General features: G+C 38.8%; 1 pseudogene; it reads right to left on the bottom strand.

Moving 5' to 3' along the window:
• Positions 1–13,444: 13,444 nt before the first annotated feature.
• LOC122147818 lies at positions 13,445–21,740 on the bottom strand (annotated as a pseudogene).
• Positions 21,741–22,059: the final 319 nt, after the last annotated feature.

The following is a 22,059-nucleotide window of genomic DNA, read 5'->3' as shown; positions in this document are numbered from 1 at the left end:
GCTCATCGCATCCAGACCCAGGGGGCTGGGTGACTCAGAGAGAAGTAGAGGGGACATTGCGCTGTCTGAAGGGGGGGCGAAGTGTCCACCTCTGCTTCGTAGTGTTCTTTTTCCCAAATCTGTTCCACTACCCTGGGTGGAGTTTCCATTCCCCCTGTCGGAAGTGTCTGTCTGGACAGTAACCGCCCGACATTCAAACGCCTGAATGTAAACTGCCCTGGAGTGACAGGAGCTTGTCCTGGGCTCCAAAGAAAATCTGCCTCGCTTATCTTGTTCAGATTGGCGCGAGCGCAGGACCCCTGGTGATTTATATATGAGACTGTTGCTGTGTTGTCCACCCGCATTAGAACATGACAGTCTCTCAAATGATGGAGAAATATTTCAGAGCCAGAACACGCCATCAGCTTCCGGAGGCAATTGATGTGCTAACGAGCTGACGACCCCCATTCCCCTCTTGAGCTGGGTGGCTATCCAAAACTGCTCCCCAGCCCAACAGGGAGGCATCTGTCATAGCAGTCTGCGAGACACGGGTGCCCCTAGAGTGGGACCTGGGCAAGGAACCGGCCCGATCCACAGAGATAGTGTACCTAAGCCCGGGCGCATCACTTTATTTGCCTTGAGGATTGGCTCGGATGAAATCCTCTGGCTTTTAGCCACCGAAACGGGTCTCATGTGCAACAGCCCCAGCGGAATCACCGTGGATGCTGAAGCCATGAAACCTAACATCTTTGATACTGATCAACAGTGCGACCCTGGCCTAGCCTGACCTGCTCATGGTCTGCTGAATGGTTCCGATCCGGAAAGGAGACAGTTGTGCCCAGATCGCGGATCGAATCCCAAACGATCCCGAGATAAGTCATTCTCTGAGTCGGACAGAGAACACTCTTCTCGGTGTTGAGTCTCAACCCCAGAGAAAACTAGGATGAGCTAACACGATGTCCCTGTGTTGTAGCGCCATCTCTCGACAAGGCCAGTATCAGCCAATCGCCGAGAGTAATCTAAAATGCTAATGCCCTGGAGTCGTAATGGAGCCAGCGCCTGCATCCATGCATTTTGTGTAATGCGGCGGGGTGATAAGGCTAGGCCGAAAGGAAGAACCCAAACTGGTATGTTTCACCGAAAGTTTAACCTCAGGAATTTCGCGGTTGTGGCAAAATCTCTTATATGAGGCCGAGTGGCGTCCTTCAGATCGGGATCGGATAAACCAACCGCTGATGCCTGAATTTACTCTATGGCTAACGCACTGCCTTTGACGGGTTAACATCTTGAACTTTGAGTGCTCTTGATTGCACGGTTTAAGCCCTCAAGATCCAAGATTGGACGACTCCCCCACCCTTTTTGGGAACTAGGAAGTATCTGCTGTAATAGCCCGACTCTCTGTGGAAGAGGAACATGTCTCTATGGCCTCTTGCCCAGAAGAGCCTTGTAGCTCTGAGACAGTAATTGCATCAGCCTGGCTTCACGGAAGTGGAAACCACGCCAGTTGAAACGGGAGGATGACGTGGATAAATTGATCCTGTATCCTACCCAAAACATTCGCAGCTCACTACCCATGCAGAAATGCCTGGCAGAAGTTTCCACTGCCAGACTCTCTCTGAGAGTGGTACCACTCTCAATACTTCCCTTTTGAGGGGGATGTTAGATGTTCCGCGGTCCAGAATGATGGCAGGAAGTACTGGAACATCTAAAATTGGGCTGGAAACCCCCCGCACTCGAGACACCAGAAGCGGGCGGGATGGAGGTTTTTAGGGTAACGGGTGGGGCGAAAGCTCGAAGGCCTTACCACCGCGGAGGGACTATCCCCACCAGCATCGGGAAATATGGCTGCCAGGACCTCTTCTTCCTATTAATAAAAGTCCTGAGTCTGGCTTCTGGGAGGTTGCTGAGCACGGCTAACCTGTCCCCAATCCCTTGACGGCAGGGGGAGTACACGCCACGCCTGCTTTTTAACCTCCCCTGGTTTTCGAAGGACCGGGCGAGGCTGGGTGGCTGATGGCCCCTCCTTGAGTGCGGCGAGGAAGAACTGAACTAACGCTTCTTCATGTTTCTTTACTTCCCTAAACCCGTCGACCTAATCGTGATAACTCAATCGCCAAACAGGCCAGGATGGAGAGAGATAGGAGAGTCTAAAAAGAAACAAACGCTCCTTCTCTTAATGCTCACAAATTAAGCCACAGATGCCCTCCCCGCTGACTAAAGCTGACATCGACCGCCAATGGCACGAGCCGCCTGTTTGTCCGCCTGAGAGACAACCTGTGGCCCTGACGTAAGCTCAGCCGCACGTTTCCTCGCCGATTGTACTGCCCACACTAAGTCTCAATAGGTCAGCCTGGTATGCCTGTAACACTGCCATAGTGTGCAGCGCAGCACCAGCCTGACCTGCAGCTTGATAGCTTTGTTCACCAGCGGCGATGTAATTCTACAAGGTTTAGTGGGGGAGAGGTAGGTTTTCACCGAGGATGCAGATTCAGGTGAGAGATAGCTCGCAGTTTAATTCTCTTCAACCCGAGGCATCTCTCGAATATCCCCGATTTTCATCCACGAGAAGCTGAAAAAGTCAACGCCGAGGGCACAAAGATGCGGGAAGTATATGGTTTGCTCCATGACTCGAAGCAGTTCATCATGGAGGTCCTCAAAAGGGGAGAGACTGATGTTGGCGGCCCTCTCTCCTACCACCCGACAGAACCTATCCTCCAGCTTACTACGCTTGGGTTCCTTGGTCGCGTACAGTCAAGCTGCAGCCCGTCCACCGCCGAGTAACCACCTCAGCAGCCCTCGACCGATTTCCTCAGCGAGGAGCCGCTCAGAGGCCTGCTCATCAGCCTCAAGACTCAAGAGATATATCATCCCCTCGTGGAAATCTGCTAGCTAACCGAGCGCCGCCGAGATCATCGCAGAGGATGCGTGGATCTGCGACACTGCAAGCCAGCGGGACGCCCTGGCTGGCCGCCGGCCACGCAGACCCGCACGAGCCCTCTGACGAAAGGTGGGTGCGGTCTGAAAATAGTTCAGACGAAGCACGGGCATCTTCTCACTGAGAACAGTTCACAATGCTCGTGACTCGCCTCGCCTCTAAAGCCAGAACCGCGGTTTTCCTCAAACAAACAAAAACAGTAATCGGGCGCGCATCCAGCCTGGGCCACATAGACGCAGAGCATGGAGTGAAACACAACACTTACTGTTTCCTCAAGGTCATCAAAAAATGCAAGATCTGTAGTAGACAAAAAAGAATCTTCCTGACGCACACATGCAACAGAAATGATCTGCTGGAAGACAAAGATCTGTTGATGCACCTGTGGCTTATCTTTATTTATAGCCCCCAGGCGTGGCGCGCTCAGATGACGTCATCAACCGAGGCTATATTACCGCCGGGTCAATTCTATCAATGCGGTTACACACATTATCTCACAGCTGGTCACCTAACAAGACGCTTCCCCACGCGCTGAGCAGCCAGCATCACTGAAGCTTTAAAGGGAACTTTGATTTCAGATGAATTTTCTGAGCAAATAATGATTTTTTACCCAGTACAATATCTAAACATTCTTAAATCAAGATACTTACTTGAGAAGCAAAATGACACAAGATATTAAGTCTTATTTTCTGAAAAACGCATCAAAATGAAGTGAATTTTACCAGTGGGCCAGAAAAAATTATTGTTTTCTCCCTTTGAATTAAATTTATCTTTCTGACCCCACTGGTAGATATACAGGTGAGCTAATAAATTAGAATAAATAGAAAGTTCATTTGTTTCATTTCATCCCTCAAATTGTGAAATCTCTTGTGTATTAAATACTAATGTATCATTGATTGAAGTAGTTTAAGACTTTGGTTTTTTTTATTGTAGATGATTTTGTTGACATTTAACAAAAACACACCAATTCACTTTCTCTCAACAAATTCAATACTTCCATAAGACCAATAAAAAAATTAAAAAACATTTTTAGTGAACTGTTATTCTCTCTGGAAAGTATGTTCATTTACTGTACATGCACTCAATACTTGGTAGGGGCTCCTTTGCTTTAATTACTGCCTCAGTAGTGGCCTTCAGCTCATCTGCATTTTTTTGGTCTCTCTTGTTTCTCATTTTCCTCTCTTGACAATACCTCATAGATTCTCTCTCTGGGGTTCAGGTCTGGTGAGTTTGCTGGCCAGGCAAGCACACCAACACCATGGTCATTTAACCAACTTTTGGTGCTTTTGGCAGTGTGGGCAGGTGCCAAACTGTGCTGGGAAATGAAATCAGCATCTTTAAAAAGCTGGTCAGCAGAAGGAAGCATGAAGTGCTCCAAAATTTCTTGGTAAACGGGTGCAGTGACTTTGGTTTTCAAAAAACACAACCAAACACCAGCAGATGACATTGCACCCCAAATCATCACAGACTGTGGAAACTTAACACTGGACTTCAAGCAACTTGGGCTATGAGCTTCTTCACCCCTTCCTCCAGACTCTAGGACCTTGGTTTCCAAATGAAATACAAAACTTGAATAAAAAACTTTCTCTCATCTGAAAAAGAGGAATCTGGACCACTGGGCAACAGTCCAGTTCTTATTCTTCTCCTAGCCCAGGTAAGATGCCTCTGACGTTGTCTGTGGTTCAGGAGTGGCTTAACAAGAGGAATACTAAACAACTGTAGCCAAATTCCTTGACATCGCCTGTGTGTGGTGGCTCTTGATGCCTTGGACCCCAGCCTCAGTCCATTCCCTTGTGAAGTTCACTCAAATTCTTGAATCGATTTTGCTTGACAATCCTCATATAAGGCTTGCAGTGGCTCCTCTCTCGTTGGTTGTGCATCTTTTCTTCCACACTTTTTCCTTTCCACTCAACTTTCTGTTAACATGCTTGGATACAGCACTCTGTGAACAGCCAGCTTCTTTGGCAATGAATGTTTGTGGCTTTACCCTCCTTGTGAAGGGTGTCAATGATTGTCTTCTGGACAACTGTCAGGTCAGCAGTCTTCCTTCATGATTGTGTAGCCTAGTGAACCAAACTGAGAGACCATTTCTTTGAAGGCTCAGGAAACCTTTGCAGGTGTTTCTTTGAGTTGATTAGCAGATTAGCATGTCACCATATTCAAATTTGTTGAGATTGGTGGGTTTTTGTTAAATGTAGTTTCTCAAAATCATCACAATTAAAAGAACCAAAGACTTAAACTACTTCAGTCTGTGTGCACTGAATTTTATTTAATACAGGAGTTTCATAATTTGAGTTGAATTACTGAAATAAAATGAACTTTTCCAGCGACATTCTAATTTATTGAGATGCAGCTGTATTTTGTTTTTTTGTAGGTGATGTATCAAATCGATCTACCATGGCAAATAGTGAATATTTGTGATGCAAATTCAAAATATTGAGAGGTTTTTTTTCACCTCGCCCTCCTCATTAGACTTGATGCACGCAGGTTGCCAAATTGATCATTACAAACAGGAACTGGCGCACTTTACGGTGAATGAAATTAAATAATGCTTGTAAGCTTTTCTCACCAAACTGGCAACCTGGGTGCCAGAAATACAACTGGGTAAATTGGCAGTGGGCAGGTTTCACAAACCAAAACAAAGATCGACATCCCCACCCAGAATGCACATTTTCAAAGGAGAATAACTGACTGTAGCGCTTGTTTTTCAGATAAACAAGTATGTTAACGTAGCATGTTTCTTAAATATCTGCAAACATATTATGGTATTTTTTATTTTTGGTACAGTCAAATAAATATCTGCAAACAAGCATTACATTACATTACAAACTCATTTAATGTTTTTTGTATTAAAGAATGTTTGATATTTGTACTGGAAAAACAAACAGACTGAGTAGAAAATATTTTTTTTGGTAATTTTGATACATTTGAGCCCGCTTGAGACATTGTTCCTCTTTCCAAATCCAGAGTAGACGTAGAGACTCAAGGATCTTTATGTCATGAAAAGCAGGAGACTTCAGTCAAAATCTCCATTAAATTTTACAGCATACTAGAAAAAAGCAGCTGAGATATTACAGTAATGCAAGAATTTCAGACCCAGACTTTCTGTTTGTCCGGCTCTCACGGATGTGTTTTTGTGCATTTTACTTCCTGCTGTCTAGAGTGTATTTGAGAATGCCAATATGGTTAGGGTTAATCAATGTGATCTGAAAACATGGTTAATAGGTCTAGTGAAAGGCATTGTGGAAGGTGAAGTCTGTCTGCTGAAGCTGGAAGCTTGTATGACATTTGTGAAGTATTCACCTGATTTGTTTCCCTCATTTATATTAGAATGTTCAGTACATGTATACTAAGCATATTCAGTAATATTATCAGAATAATTCATTTGCTTTATATAATCTTTTCACAAGTATGTATATATATATATATATATATATATATATATATATATATATATATATATATATATATATATATATATATATATATAATTTATTTATTTTTAACTTATTTCTTCTTATGGTGAACACAAGGAAATAAGCTTAGGCTTAATGTCCAGACTGCTCCTTTTCCATACAACAAAAAAGCAGTGACCAGGATCTGTCAAACTCTGAAAAATGTCATAAAAGGAACCATACAGGTACCATAATATTAGTCAATATACCTAGATATAGTAGTTCAGGAGCTGAGGTTTTCTTAGTGGTTATTAGGTGTTGCTATGCTATTTGCTAAGATGGTGGTTGCCAGGTGTGGTCACTGAGTGTTCTGAGTTTTGGGTGGTTGTCCCAGGTGTTGCCATGCAGTTGCCGAAGCCATTCTAGTAGTGGCTATGGAGTTTGTGCATGGAGGTGTGTTCTGCATGTATAATAAAATTAAATATGACATAAAGCACAACTCTTGGCTCTCTTCTTTTGTTAAATGTCAGTTTTAATAAACAATAACAGACATTATAATACAAGTTTAAGTATAAGAGGCTTAGTATAATAGGAAATAAGGACAAAAGCAAACAACTCAGTCAAATGTGTATGCGCTTGTACTATGGTGTAAGTTATATCTCATGTTTAACCATTACAGAGACATCAGAGTCAGTGTCAAGTGTCAGAAGGACTAGCGGAGGGCACAGCTCTGGTGGGATACATGAGCACCCACAACTTAATAAATAAACCACATATTTAACATTCTCACCTGTAAAACTGGTAAAACTCAAGCGGTCATGACACAATAACAATAATGTTTTAAAATTACACCACACACTGGCTACAGGTGAAAAATACATTATGGGATACCTGGCTGCCCCAAGTTCGTAAAAGGGGCGAGCAAGAACACATCCAGGGATTTAAAAGTGGCTAGAAGTGAACTTTGAATTAAACGGTACTTTGGGCAATGACTGATGACGCTCACAAGTCCACAAGAGCACAAGTACAGACAAGAACGATATATTTAGAAATGGCTGTGGTTGCTAGGTGTTGCTATGCGGTCACTGAGTGCTCTGAGGTAGCAAGGGAGTTTCAGGGGACTGTAGGTGCCATGCAGTTGCTGAGCGTTCTCATGTCTGGGGTGTTCTAAATGGTTGCTAAGGTGCTCTGGAATGGTAGTTAGGGAGTTCTGGGTGGTTGTCGGGCGCCTGTGACTACTAAGATGTTCTGAGGGTTGCCAGCGCATTTTGAACTTGCTGGAGTAATTCTGTTGTTGGCTAGGTGGTTTCTACTATCTAAAGTGAAAACGCCCACCCCTCGAGAGAGTCTCTGAGATATTCTGACCACAGAATTAATCATAACTATATTTGGATATAAATATATGCATTATAATAAATGACACTTCTCTTTTTAGCAATCATCACTTCAATGGTTTTAGGTTGCTCAGAAAGGAAGTCATGTTGACTAAAAACATGACAGGAGGCAGAGGCTTTGGCCACCCTGGTCACATGATTACTCACCAGCAGCAGGATCATACTTTCTTTACTGGAATACACAGGAATTTTAGGGCATTTCCAACTCACTTCTGCTCAGCTCTCCTTTCCTTTCTTGGTCGCCACTTCTATTCTCACTCTCCTTATTCCAGAACCCTTCTTTCCTGTTTCCCTCAATCCTGCAGCATGGTTCTTGTTATCAATCATTTATATTTTCAGGTGTAATGACCCATTTAGCTGTGACTGAGTGTTTGTACTCACTACCACACACACACACACACACACACAAACACGAAATGACCACAAATGTAGATGATGAAAGTGTGCCTACTACTTCTCATATCATGAATATTTTGAAATTCTTCCTGAGCTCCTTTTAGAGACCTCTCAGCTTATAAGCCTTCTCATATAGAAAAAAAAAAGGAAGAAAAACTACTAAAGGGAGGGATTCTTTATTGTCTTACCCTGATATCCCAACAAAAGCAAGGTAGAACGTCAGCCCATACCTCTACCTCACTGTTGTTGCCGTTGTTTTCAAACAAAGTTTTACTGCCTGATACTCGATAAACATGACGTCCCGCAGGGTCAGCTCTCCTGAGAACCGTTAAATAACACACCACAACACACGCCCACGTCTGCGGACTAGTGCTAGTAATGCAGTAAATTTAAATGTGGCCTGCTGCCACTGAAGAGGCCATGAGGCTAAACCACAACATGCACAGGCAGGAATCTAGAAAGAATCTGCCCTCTAGTGTGGATGAGCACAGGCTTTGTTTCAAAATGTCATACTGGCATGTTTACAGGCATTGTTTTCAGTATGCATCAAAAGCACAGCAAACATATTTTTTTACTATTATTTAAAATGTAATATCATTCAGCAAGACAGACTGTGTGGAATAATTATATTTTCACATTTCAAGAAGGCTGGCCTCAAAATATGCAATATATATTTTTAACATCTGTGTTTTGGATCATCAAAATATTGTTTTTAAAGCTGCACATAGTTTATATTTTTTGATTATATTTTATATATTAGTATGTATTGTATTATATATTAAACATATATATTAAACATAATAAACATATTAAACATATATATATATATATATATATATATATATATATATATATATATATATATATATATATATATATTTTTTTTTTTTTTTTTTTTTTTCATCTGAATATTTATTCTTTTTAAAGTACAAAGTACTTTTAAAATGCTATTTTAGACTTGGATAATTGTTCTTATTCAATATGAAGCTATGAACTACTGGAAAGATTTTTTTTAAACATTCAATATATTTAATTATATTGAACAAATGACATATTATTTGTTCATATTGCCAGATATGAAAATATTTAAATGTAATTTAATAAATTTTTATGTTACTGGATGCAACTTGTCAAATTAAACATGCAATGCATTTATGTCAAATGTTAATATTTTAGCATAGTGCATAAATATTGTTTCACATAAGTAGTTAGCTAGCACTATTTTTCTTAAATAGTGGGGGCTTTATTTTTATTTTTTATTTGCCATGTTTTTAAAATGTTATTCTAAGCCTAGATAATTATTGTAATTCACTAGATGTTATTTTAAACCTGTTTTTGCTACTGTTTTGTTCTAAACCATTCCTTTTAATAGTATATGTATAGTGTACAGTATGTATATGAAGTATGCTAAATGTCTGCAGAAATATAATAGGTGCAATACAAGAGACCAGAGCTTAATGAGTGAAATATTGCAACGCAATGCAGCTTACTACTGTTTGAAACATTAGCTGCATACTGCATTGCATACAATTTTTTTTAATAGCATGCAGTATACAGCATTTTGACATCTTGTAACCAATATAATATCCTGCATCTTTTATATCATGAGATTTTGGCCAAGTTTAATTAACAACAAGAAATAAGCTACAATAATCTTTATAACCTGTAAGTTGATGAAAACGTAATGTGATGCACTCTCTGCTCCAGATGCAACCATTCTAATGACGGACAAAACACATCAGGCAGTCATTATTCATTATTCGCTGGACAGAAGCCTTGTTGATTTGATCTAGATTTTTTAAGTGTGTTTGTTTAATGTGTCTAATAATGCCAAATTTGAAAACGCAGAATCCACCCCCTGTATATTTTTTGTTTGTTTGCTATATTTCAGAGCTTAGTGGTGTGCTGCGGATTTTTATTTATCAAAAAAGGTTGGGAAACACTGCCGTAGGCTGCTGTGCAGTATGCAATATGACAGTGAAAAAAAACTCATTAGAGTCTCCAGGTCAAAGGTCAGCCTGATGTTTTTAACTTGGTTTATTGAATTCATGTTTATTATTTACATATTACCTGATAATTATTGTGATTTAGGCTACACATTTCATTCATGATTTTGGCCGGTTGGTTGTCCAGCAGTGTGTGTCAGCAGTGTGTGGTTTGTAGCTCATTTGTCAGGTTGTTGTTGATTGGTTCACAGGGGCACAGGTCACTGCTTGGGTTAATTGCGGGGTTGTTTTCAGGTTGAGTGTTGGAGTTATGCATGTTGTAAGGTGTCGTCCCATTGGCTACAGGCTGATGCAGGTGTGTGTGTTCCACTGAGTAGCCGATAACTCCGCCCCAAATTCATCGACTCTTTTCCTGAAAACTCACGCAGATTGCACAGCCCCGCCCCTTTTGCTCACAGCGCCGCCCACTTCTGTCGCGTACGCCCAGGTGCCTCGTTCCGCCCCGCCCCCCTTTGCTCCGCCGACTGTGCGAGACCGTCTGCGCTTGCGTGTAGCGCGTGGCCACGGACGCCAGGTCCGAGTGGGAGGAGGTGCTATCGATGAGTCTTTTCCCGAGAGCGAGCGGTCGCAGAGGCAGCGCGAGCCGCAGCAGCTTCCAGAAGCGCGAGTCCGTCCGCTCGGAGCGCGCGCCGTGCCAGCGCACGGAGGTGGAGTTGTTGCGCAGCTCCGCGATGTCGCCGCAGGGGGCGCTGAGCGCGCGCCGTCTCACGGTGATGAGGGGCGCGCGCGATGTGTGATGCAGGTACAAACACAGACGGCACTCCAGCAGACTGATGCTCTTCTCACACAGACAGTCCGAGCTCAGCACCACCAGCAGCCGCCGACACGCCTGCATACACCGGAGGACCGACTCCATCAGATCTGACACAGACACACACACACACACAGCAGGCGCTGATTACACTTCCTCCTGCAAAGAAATGAACACTTCTATTCAAGGATGCATTCATTTGATCATGAATGTTAATATGAATGTTACAGAAGATTTCTATTTCAAATAAATGCTGTTCTTTTTGACAACAAACATATGAAGCAGCAAAGCATTGATAATAATCAGAAAATGTTTCTTGAGCAGCAAATCAGCATATTAAAATGATTTCGAAGATGATGTGACACTGAAGACTGGAGTAATGATGCTGAAAATTCAGCTTTGATCGCAGGAATAAAATACATTTTAATATATATTCTCATAGAAAATTTATTATTTGAAATTGTAATAATATTTCACTGTTTTTACTGTATTTCTGATCAAGTGAATGCAGCCTCAGTGAGCAGAAGAGATCCTTACCAACCCCAAACATCATTCACTTCATCCAATGTTAATTAAGCACAAAGTCTTACTCTTTTGTTGACAAATATACAGTATGTGAATTATAATCTCACTGTAGATGTGACTTCTCAAGAGGAATTCTTATCATTTCAGTTGAGCTTTAACTGAAGTCCTTTGTTTTGGGTGGATCATTGCATGAACACAAAGTTTTTTTGTTTGTTTTTCAGCTTTTGCCACACATATAAGTATGCTAAATAAATCGTAAGTAAACATCACAATAATCCACTCCAGTCCATCCATTAACATCCTATGAAGCCAAAAGCTAGCGGTTTGTAAGAAACACATCCATCCAAGACATTTTAACTTCAAAATGTTGCTTCAATCTAAAACATGACTCCATAATCCATAATAACTCCAAATCTTGGGTGAACTGAGGGGTGAGCACATTTCAGCAGATTTTTTTATTTTTGGGGTGAACTATTCCTTTAAACTAATGACAAGTGGTTCATTTTCGAATGCCTTTTGAACTTTCTGAATTGCCAATGGAAAAAAAAAACACTGCTAAAAACGAAGGAGGCTGGAAACATAATGGTTCACGGTTGCAATATATTCAGGCATATGTGGGGTTTTTCTATTTAGAGAATCAGAGCTGAGCTGATCTGGCTTCTCCAGACCTCGAGCTAAGAAACAACACACAAAACCAGATTCACCCGGCAAGACGGCATGTGATTGGTTGAGGCTTACCACTTCCTCTATTCACCCGATGACTGAGAGGAAATGCGTTTCATAAACATTTCATCATCCGTGATCATGGAGCGTAATTAAATAATGGACATGGACGTCAGCTGCTGTCATGGGGTGATCGGGTTCAGTATGAAATCATCGTGAGAAATGTCATGAAATGAATAAATGAAACCGGTGTGAATGTGAAATAATTTTTTTTTTTTTATAAAAGTTTTTTAATATTATGATCACAGAACATACTGGACATGGCATGGTCATATATGAAGAACAGTGGTGCATGACAACAAAATCAATCAAATGTCAATTGAATGAAAACAGCTGAGGTTTGTTATGGAGCATTAAAGAGGGGATGAAACCTCTAAAATCCTCTTTATAGCACACTATTTCTTGCCTTGCTGCATAGTGGAGATAATCTACTTTAGTGCAGATAAATGCAGTTCAATCCAAACCCACTACAGCAGGGTCTCACGCCCCCTGTCGGTTCTTGAGGGAACTGCAGGGGTTTGAGAGTTGATAAAAAAAAGATAAATAAATCGAAATTATAAAATTACATATTTTTAAACTGTATATATATATATATATATATATATATATATATATATATATATATATATATATATATATAAATTAACGGACATCAGAGAACGGTGTATATGCAAATGTTGTTAAATCATTTGTTAAAATCATTTTTTGTTAACTGAAATAGTTGAAATGAAATATAAATATTAGATGAAAAACTAAAAATATAAAAATAAATTCAAAATATCAATAATACTATAATAGTATAAAAACACTGGGAATCCCTCATGAAAACTCAACGTAATTAGCTTAAATGGAAATTATATATGCTAACGGATATACAATAAGTTGAAGCACTAAAACTGAATTAAATTTAAATGTCATTAAACTCAATTAAATATGATATATATATATGGATCAAAGACAAGGCATCCTATTTTGCGTAATGATCAAAATAAATGTAAAAATTGTTTTTAATTATATTTTAATTGATTAAAAACTTTAGTGACAAATGGGTCAAACCTGGAGTCTTTAAATGTCGTTAATGATTCTTTGATCAAAATATGGGGCTAAGGTTTAATGTAAAGTTGTATTAAACTTTTTGTTTTGATGCTTGAAAACCCATTTTTTGTATATGACCCACATATCCCTGAATACCATAATAGTATAAATATAATCCCAAAATATACACTGAAAATCCTATAGGACTTCCTATACGGATATAAGACATGTGAAAGCTGCTTTAAATGATGAATATTGTGAAAAGCGCTATACAAATACAGTGTGACTGTGGACACAGCTGATGTCTACTATAAGGCACTGGTAGAGTAAGGATCGATGAGTTTCTCTTCTGCCTGATGTGTGTTTTTTCGTGTGTGTGCCGGGTGTGTGTTGTGTGATGTCCGGTAGCTTGTGAGTGTGTGTTGTGTGTCCCTCCTCATGGGCAGCTCCAGCTGCAGCTGTTTCCAGAAGCGTGAGGACAGAGGGGGCCCGATTTCTCGCCCCTTCCAGCAAATGAGCGTCAGTGCCAGCCGGGCCTGGCGCAGCTCTTTGACCCAGCTCTTCCTCCGGACCGGTTTGAACTGGATCAGAACCACCTTGAGGCTGCCGCCGTGCAGCATGCTGGTCAGTCCGGCCTGCAGCTCGAGCAGAGCCTGTGGTCCTCGCCGGACAGCGCCTGCACGGACTCACAACCACCACCAGCCTGCGGCTCTGACCCACAAACCTCAGCGTATCGTCTGTTATAGCTACACACAGACACACGTTAATACACTCCTCACACACACACCATCACGGAGAGGTACATCATCACACTCACTCATTTTGCTCAACACTTCATACTAACATTCACTATACAGCCAAAACATACTAGTGTTATTCTAGTATCATTAAAAAAATATATATATATATATTTATATATTTTATGTGCTTTGCCGTTTTAGTTTTTTTTTCTTTTTTGCATTTACATTTATTTGAGCTTTAGTTTTTTATTTCTGTCATTTTATCTTTTTTTTTTTTTTTTTTAATTTGTTTAATTTTTTTATTTTATCGCTCATTCCTAAAATACTACTGTTTAGGTTTAATTTGGTTATAGTTTATTTCTAAAGTTTCATTTAGTTTTTCATGTAATAATTGTATCTTACTGTATTTCAGCTGTCAGTTTTTAAATATTAAGACTTTATAAAAATAGTTAACAAATGCTCAATGCTGACACCTACTTTAATAGAGGTGTGTCTGTGTTCACATACTCTTTTAATGGTAATATTTCAATAATTGGCACAATTTATATATGCAAATTCACAATTGATGATCCACATGACAATACAATTAAAATAGATAAAATATTTAATTTATTTTTAAATGTATTTTTTACATTTATTTTTAACATTCTATTAGTTATTTTAATGTCACACACTATTATAATTTTTGTTAATATTTTAGATTTTTTTTTTACTGTGATTTTAGTAATTTTTTTGCATTTTACATTTTTTTTTTACATATGTATAGTCTTTATTTATTTATATTTATAAAACTGTGTTCAATCAAGTTCATGTTCAAATGCCAAACCCTCGAATTTTAAACATGTCGAATCCTCAAGCTTTAATTTTAATGGTGAAATGGTGTAAAAGTGACTAGTAATGCGAATGTGAATGTAAATGAAGTAAACGTACACATTCTTAAATGCACATTAAACAGTGAATGAAGCCGCTGCTGTACAGTATGTCTGGAGTCATACTCACTTCCTCCAGGAAGACTGTCCCGGTCGAAGATGCAGACGGAGTAACCGAACTCGGCCTCCAGGACTCGACGCAGCGTGGACAGAACGAACTCCTCCTCCTCACTGTTGCGAGCGATGAGATGTACACGTCCATCTGCTTATCATCTGCAGAAACAGAGTTCAGTCACTACTGGTTTTTGATCTCCAATAATAGCTGTTTCCATCACAAGTGTCTGTGAATGTGGTTTGTGTGTTTGCTCACCCGTGATCTCTCATCTGAGCCGAACCACGAGCGATAGAGCAGCAGCAGCTCGAGCCAGAACACGTGATAGATGACGAACATCATCAACATAGCCAGCGTCACACCTAAACCACAGCCCAGCTCTAGAGTCGGGACGTACGCTACACACGACACACACACATCAGAAATGTTTCTCGAGCAGCAAATCATCATATTAGAATGATTTCTGAAGATCATGTGACACTGAACACTGCAGTAATGATGCTGGAAATACAGCTGCGCATCACCGGAATAAATTCTATGTGAACAGATATGCATGTGTGTGTTAGTTGTAGTTACGTTCGGTTCTGAGTACGGCTCTGCTGGTGTTAAACCCGCGGCTGTTTCTGGCGGAGCAGTTAAACTCCCTCTGCAGGTCGTCAGATGAAAAATCCATCACATACAGGACTCGTTCTTTTATCTCGTCACCGTAATCATATGAGAAAAGCCTACACACACACACACACACACACAAGAGTCAATAAAACAGAGAGATCGAGACAAACTGAAGAAGTGAGAAGCACATCCGCACGCGGCCCCAGGTGAGCCGGAGTCAGCTGGTCGGCGGAAGCTGCTCCACGGTCTTGTTATCGACAGTCCAATCAGATGCGTTCTGGCACCCTACCTCGTACAGGTGAGGCAGATACACACGACAGGACAGATTCACTGTACTTCCTGCAATGCGGAGACGCTCAGTGATGTATACCGCAGAAAACCACAGCAAAAAAGCGAGGGAAAAGAAGACGATTGGCAGCTCACCCAGGAAGTCACTGTGTGAAAGATCTGATAAACTCAGCTGGGATTCAGAATGATGGGGAACTCTTTAGGGGCCCACGCCAGAACCACAGTAGAGAGAGACGGAGGTGAATCTTGAGACGAGGAGACCAAATATATGGAAAGCTGCCACAGATTAACTATAAAACAGGTAATCGCATCTATTCTGGAAAATAATTATCCTAAGATGTGAGAATAACCTAGAATTGTACGAAAAAAAAACTGAATTGGTAGATTTAAAGTCACAAATATGAGATATAAACCGAATTGTGATATATACACTCACAGTTGCGAGAAAAGTATGTTACGAGATAAAAGCAAGAAAACAAATTCAGGATTGTAAGGAGAAATAAGTTAATTGCGAGATATAAACTCAGAATAGCAGTGTTATTATAATTATTCACTATTATAATTTTTATTAATATTTAAAATTCTTATATTTCATTTGAATTTTTAGATTTTCTCAATTAAGCATTTTTTTTTTTTAAATATATACTTTTTTTTTTACAATTACCTTTTTATTTTTAATTCAGTGGCAGGAAATAAAAAACAGAATTATAAGAAGTAAAAAGAGAATTATGAGTTTATAATTTGCAACTGCAAGAGAAAAAAGTCTGAAATTTGAGATAAAACATTGCAATTAGCTTTTTTATATTTTTAAACCGGACGCAAATGAGCTTCAATAGAACTGAGATGAGAGGAAACACGAAAAGCTGAGAAAAGTCAGAATGGTGAATATAAGCTCGCAATTGCGGTATAAAACTCAGAATTGCAAAAAAAAAAGTCAAAATTGGGAGAAATAAACGGAATTGCAAGGAGATGATGTCAGTGTTATTTCAGTGTTAACTATTATAGTTTTAGTAATATTTTAATTTATTAAAAGTTTACCCATTTTATGGTTATTCGTTTTTATTTTCTATAGTTTTTGTCATTACACATATATATATATATATATATATGTGTGTATAAAATACCTATTTTTTTTTTTTTGCTAGGAAGATCTGCGAAAAGCCAGAATTATGAAACATAAACTTGCAATTGCAAGAAATAAGAAACAAGCAAATAAGCAACCACAGAAATGAGATAAAATCGTACCAACAGCTGTGACGTTAATGCTGCGTGTGAAGTTGAGCATGCGTCCGTTCATCTGGTACGAAACCACACACGTGTAGAGGCCGGTGTACGGCTCCAGCATCCTGTAGATCACCAGACCGTCTCCTTTCAGCTCCCGTCACAAACAGTGTAGTCCTGCATGACTGCCAGAGAAACAGACGTCACCGCATGTTTGACCTACACTCAACTAGTCTCATGTTTCTCAAACCCCTTCACTCTCTAGAAGCTTGGTGATGATGCCGCCCTGAGGGGTTTATTTTTTAATTTTTATTTTTTAGTCCTTTTATTCATTTTTTATGTTTATTTAATTTTTTTTATTCATTTTTTATTTCATTTTATTTAATTTTTATTTCTGTTTGAGTTTTATTTCAAGTAACCAATTTTTTTTTTTTTTTAAAGTGCTATTATCTTTTAGTTTTAAATAACTATAGACCCTGGATAATAAAATACTAATAAAATTATAAATTATTAAATAATAAAAAATGTTAGAATTAAAATTAAAATAATAATCAAAATAAAAAACACTTAATTAATATAAGAAATATATAATATATCATGTAATAAAATAAAAGAAGCTTGTTTTACCTGCATGTTATGCAATGCGATTAACTTGACCATCAGGAAAACCACAAACATGCAAATGCATTATTAAACTATCTAAATATTTACTTTAAATATTAGGGGGATTTCAAAGCAAATATTTTTAGGCCAAAGGGATTCGCTGACAGCATTGTTATCGTTAACTAAACGAAAAATTCTAAATTAAAACATTTAATTTTACTGAAAAAAACATATTAACTGAAATAAAAAAAAATATAAAAAAGTAACTCTTTTTTCAGCTGTAAATGCAACAAATCTTTTATTTAGATTACTAAAATTACTAAAACAGAAATAACAATTTATTACACACAATAATAATAACTTAAAATGAAAAAGGAAAAACATAAAATAAAAAAATATATATATAGTATGTTAATCAATACTTAAAGTTTGGGAATCCTGATAAAGACGCTTAATACAGTAATAATGTTTATAGGCCTTATATAATAAGAACACTAATAACTCACTTTATGCCTTTATATACTTTTACACACAAAAACTCCCTCATAGATCAAGCCAAGAAACGCTTGGATTAACTTTTCTAAATGTCATGCAACTGTTTTTTCCCCACAAGCTTTTAAAAAAAGCATTTTATACCGCTATTGCAGCAAGAAAATGCAGTTAAAACTGTCATTTGATCCTGAAATGACCTTTAAACAAGCTGTGCAGGATTATATAGATTTGTAGTCTGATCAGGCACAGTGTATCTGAAGTTGAATGCACACACCTGCAGTGTGATTTCATCTTCACAAGTCCTCCTGAGAACTCTTGTGTAACTAGATGGACATGAAATGCGTCATCGGAGCACAAGTTTTCATGTAAAGACCAGATAGTGACTTTGCCGACTGCTGATTGGCTCTTTTCTTTGGAAGGCGGGACTTATTTTACTAGAGTCGCCATATATGGGTGTCCACTTTCTCCCATTCATTCCAATAGCAGTGGTCCATCTTAACTATATACAGTAATGCATTTTAGACGTGTTTAGGTTATTAATATAACAATGCACTAGCATATAGATAATACATCTTTTTTCATACATGCTAATCGCTTCAGGTCATTTCTTGCATTGTTACGACTCTTTAAACAGACAAATAGCCTGCACTGATTTGCATTTTGATAGTTTTGCTCGCATACAACCTTTAAACTGAATGATGCTGATTGTTTGCGTTCACATATTCTCAGTTCATTAGCGTCGCGACTCTGGAATTAAGAAATTAATTTAGCCATTGCAGTGGTTGAGTTTCCAGCATCATATTTAATTATGAAGTAGTCTCAGATGTATATTCACACACACACACGCACACACACACACACGAACACACACACACAGAGACTCACTTGGTACCAGCTGGCCGGTGTGTGCTGTTGAACTTTAGCGTGTTGTTCAGGTCTCTGAGACGGGTGAGGGGTTAGTTACGGCTCTGGAGCAGTATGGTCGGAGTTCAGGTGAGGTTTTAGCTCTCGGGTCACACTCTCCGTCGCGCTTTGAACCACCTCAGCTTCGCCGATCTTCACACACACGAGGAAATGTTGCTGCCACACACACACACACACACACAAAAACATCATGAGAATAACCTTACCACGACTGGTTACATGTTTATATTTAGATCCCCTTATAATATGTATTTATATCTAACCTAACACTAACATGATAAATATAGCATGACTTGATTTCCAATATTTATATTTAGATCAAATAATTTATTATATTATATTATATTATATTATATTATATTATATTATATTATATTTATATTATATTATATTATATTATAATGATGATATAACCTGCATTGTTTTGTTACATATTTCCATTTAGATCAAATAATATTTATTATTATTATAATATATTATTATATAATAATATATTATTATTATATTAGATTTGATACATTTATATCCTTACTTAAACCTAACATGATGGAATTACTTGCATGATTTGATTACATGTTAATGTCCAAATAATATGTACTTTTATTTTATTTTATTTTATTTTATTTTATTTTATTTTATTTTATATTCTAAACTATTCCTAACATGATGGAATTACTTTGCATGATTTGGTTACATGTTTTGATTAAATTAAATTTAATTTAATTAATTAAAAATTAAATTAAATTAAATTAATTAAAAATTAAATTAAATTAAATTACATTACATTTAGATTAGATTAGGTTATACCACAAACGGATGGCATAACCGCATGTTTTGGTTTTACTTTTGGGTTTGGGTTTTAAAAATTTTAATTTTTGTAATTCCCTTTTTAAAAATATAAATTAAAACCCAAAAAAAACCCTATTTAAAATAAAAATAAAAAAATTTGATGAAAAAACCTGCATATTTGGTTACGCAGGTTATTTATAGAATTTTATATTATTTTTTTTTTTTTTTTTTTTATTTTAAACATATACATCATGTAAAAATTAAATTTTTTGTAAAAATTTATATTTAAATTGGGTTTAATTATGGTTTTTATGGAAAAAAATTTACTTTACTTTAAAAAGTAAAATGGCTTTAAAAAAATTAAATTTTAAAATTATTATGGGCTCCCAGGAATTAGTAATCAGGATTTTTAAAACCAGCTGAAACAGCATTCAATAACCCATTTTATTCCAAAATGGGAGGGATTTGTTTTAAAATAATTCGGGCTTTTTAAGACTATTTTTAACCATTCAGAAAAAAACCAACTAGCCCTGTTTTGAACATCTGTGTGTAAGTGTTTCCCGGAGCATGCGGGTGTAGAGTCCGGGCCGCCCGCCCAAAGGGCCGGCTGAATCCACAGGTACTCGGGGGGGGTTTTTTGTGCATTTTGGGGTATTTTGAGGGGGAGGGGCCCTCCCAGTTTCCTGTGGGTGTGTGTTTCGGTACCCCAGCAGGGGCATCGCTTTTTATTTGTTTGGGCTGTAGAGCGTGGGATGGAAAAGCGGAAAGTGAGATACGCCACCTCCCCCATACACCTGCACCGAACCCCTCATTTCCCAACGCCCCAGTCATGACACGAAGCTTAAAACCAAAAACAACCCAAAAACAACCTCCCAAAGATCTCAAAATGTCTAAATTTTTCCCCAAAAATAGACTTTTTGAAATTAAATTCCCGGGACAAAAAAAACCAATACAAAAAAAGGTCAAAAAAAAGGAAAAACCAGCACAAAAAAACCAATAAAAAAGCAAAAATTGTTTTTTTTAAAAATAAAAGAACCCTTTATTCTTTTTCTTCATTTAAAATTTATGCAGTGCAATTGATAAAAAAAGTTGGGGTGTCTTTGCAAAGTGTCCAAATGCCCCGAGCGGCTCCATGTACATTTTATAGCTCTGTCTTTTAAAATTTTGGGAAAATATCAGGAGAGAGGTGAAGGAAAGCTTTAACCTGTTAGATGCACTAAAAAAAGCATCTGGGTGGTTTGGCTAAGAGGGCAGACCCGGGGTTGCTGCTAGGGCAGCTGATCATCCTGGTCGGGTGGGCCTTTGGGTGGGGGTGTATAAAATTTGAAGACCCTGAAACCCCTTACCCCCGGAAAATTAAATGATGAGGGTTCCCCCCTAGCATAAATAAAGATGTTTCAAAAAGCACTTTTGTCGGGAATGCCAGTGACTCCCGGAAAAGTCTGGTTTACAAAAGAAAGTTTGGTGAAAAATGGAAACATTTTGCAGCTTAGAAAGACACCCAAATTGGGGGGGGGGTTTGCAGCCCAACGGCAGTCCTGGGGAGGGAAAACCCCAAAAAGCTACGGATCAAAGAAGAGAAAATACCCACAAAGCCCCGGGGGGGGGGGGGGGGAAGAGCTTCCTATGGGGACGTAAAAGGTTTCGACCCAAAGCAATTTGGACTAAAAACAATGATTACCGTCCCCCCCGTGCCCAAAATTTGTAAGACGAGGGGTTTCTAAAAACCCACCAGTAAAGGGATGAAATGAAAGGGAAAGGCAACAAAAGAGTACCACAATCCCACAATCTTCATTTTGGTGAGACAGAGGAGGAACAGGTCAGGAAGCACCCCCACAGTCCCAGAGCCTCCGGTGGTGCAGTTTGCCCCACCCAAAACTAGCACCAGACTGTGCGGATCGAGGGCCCTAGAGCCAGTCAAACAACAGTTTGGGGGATGTTTAAATGAGGACATGCCCCGGGGGCTTTGGAAAACAACGGTGAAAGGTGAGGTGGAAGGGGGAGATTTTTACAATAACAACATTTGGTCTGACAGTTGCAGCTGAAATTTTGGGGCACAGGGAAAAAAAAGACCAAGAAGCCATATTTGGGAGTACAGAGCCAAAAAATCCTTAAAAACCCTAAAGAGCCCAAAAATAATTTGGCAAATGGGGAAAGGGAAAGGGCACCACTGGAAAAATTTAGGTGTGTGGGGAAAAAGGTCATAACCCGAAAAGGAGAACTGGGGAGAGGGAGGAAAAAAGAGCACGGGGTTTTAGCAGATTTTTTTCAGC

Source organism: Cyprinus carpio, chromosome A15 (assembly GCF_018340385.1).
Source record: "Cyprinus carpio isolate SPL01 chromosome A15, ASM1834038v1, whole genome shotgun sequence".
Taxonomy (NCBI): domain Eukaryota; kingdom Metazoa; phylum Chordata; class Actinopteri; order Cypriniformes; family Cyprinidae; genus Cyprinus; species Cyprinus carpio.
This window is presented reverse-complemented; position numbering and strand designations above follow the sequence as displayed.